Source organism: Octodon degus, unplaced genomic scaffold, assembly GCF_000260255.1.
Source record: "Octodon degus isolate 3935 unplaced genomic scaffold, OctDeg1.0 scaffold00076, whole genome shotgun sequence".
Classification (NCBI taxonomy): Eukaryota; Metazoa; Chordata; class Mammalia; order Rodentia; family Octodontidae; genus Octodon; species Octodon degus.
Window position 1 is genome coordinate 7563219 of NW_004524652.1, and position 1697 is coordinate 7564915.

General features: G+C 40.8%; 1 protein-coding gene across 1 annotated transcript in view; it reads left to right on the forward strand.

Moving 5' to 3' along the window:
* The window catches only part of Anapc5 (anaphase promoting complex subunit 5), a 30865-nt gene that overhangs the window by 1514 nt on the left and 27654 nt on the right, over positions 1 to 1697 (forward strand). The gene's annotated exons all lie outside the window — the stretch shown is intronic.

A 1697-nucleotide genomic window follows, 5' to 3' on the forward strand; every position in this document is an offset into this window, starting at 1 on the left:
TTTTTTTTTTTTGGTGGCTCAGCACAGCTCGGGGGCGGTGCTGGTGCAGCAAGTGGTGCCGACGATTGATTCCCTGTCCCTTGGCTTTGCCTGAGTTGGCCTAAGCAGGTGCTTTAGACCACTGAGCTATCTCACTGGCCCAAATTATGGGATCTTAAGAGGCAAAGGTACTAAAATTAGTATCCACAGTTGCTTTTTTGACATTCAGTGTTGCTTATAAAGGGTTTTAAAAAGATTTGTCAAGCTGGGGATATAGCTCAGTGGCATAGCAACTTGCTGGCAAGCACAAGGTCCTGAGTTCGATTCCCAGTATCCCACAGAAAGATTTGTCACCTGTATTGGGGGGGCAGGGACTTGGGTAATGGGTTAATTTAATATACAATGCTTAAGTGTCTTGCCTGGTTGAATAAAAGGGGCAGCACTGGTATAACTTGCAGCTTCCAGCCCAGGCACGTTTTTGTTTTGTTTTTTTTTTTTTTTGGTCAAAAAGACATATTTTATTTATTTTTTTTGCCATAATTTTATTGATAAACAAATAGCAATGAGACAGCTTCAAATCAAATGGGTAGGTAAAAAGTGAACTCCTTTTTTTTTTTTTGGCAGAACCAGAGATTAGAACTAGGGCCCTTGCACTTGGCAGGGAAGCACTTATTCCACTGAACCATCTCCCCAGCTAGGCAGCATTGTTATAAGTTCATTTTCTCCCATTTTTCAAATAAAAATCATAATACTAAAGATCTTGGTGCATGCTGGTTTTTTTGGTACAGGGGATTGAACTCAGGACCCTGCGCTTGCCAGGCAGGCACTTATTCTATTGAGCTATCTCCCTAGCCCTACATGCTGTGTTTTGCGGTCAGGAATTCTTTTTAATTCTTTGCCTACCTAACTATAATTTTAAGAAAATCATTATAGAGTTCATCTAGTAACATTTCAACATACTGATTTTTCTGAAAATTAAAAAAAAATTTTTATGTGAACCCAGGGAGTATTTGGCTACATTCCCCACCCCTTTTTATTTTTTAAATGAAAGCAGGGTGTTGATGAGTAGCTCAGGCTGTGGTCCTCCTGCCTCAGCCTTCCAAGTAACTAGGATTACAGACCTGTGCTGTGGTACCTGTTTTTTTGCCCCCAGTACAAACAAAAACCAACACCTTTAAGTATTACAAAAATGAGTGGCGTGAAAGTGAATTACTCTGTGTGCCTTCTAGGCATGTTCCTGCTCAGAGCTTATTGTCTGTGTCTGGTGGGTAGCCTGGAAGGAGTCTCCTCATACATGTTGTTATTGGTACAGGGACAGGTGTGTGTATGCAGGCATGCGCGTAATTCCCTATTTTGCTTTAATTTAATTTTTAAATTTAATGTTATTTTTGTCTTTTTGAGACAGGGTCTTGCTGTGCAGTTCAGGCAGGCCTGCAGCTCACTGTGTGGCCCGGGCTGGCCTCAGCAGCTTCTGGAGTGCTGGGAATACAGGTGCGCAGCACCACACCAGGCTTGTTCAGTATTTAAATAGATGATCCTTCTGCAGCGTGCTTCTTTCACTTGAGAAGTATTGGAGATCTTTCCCTGTCAGCATACTTGATTATTCTTTGTAATTGTGATGCCAAGTTTAACAGTAGCTTGAGCAACGTAATTTAACTTGCTTTATAAGTGATAAATTCTTTTCAATTTGCAGATTCTTTTCCGTTTTTTTTTTTTTT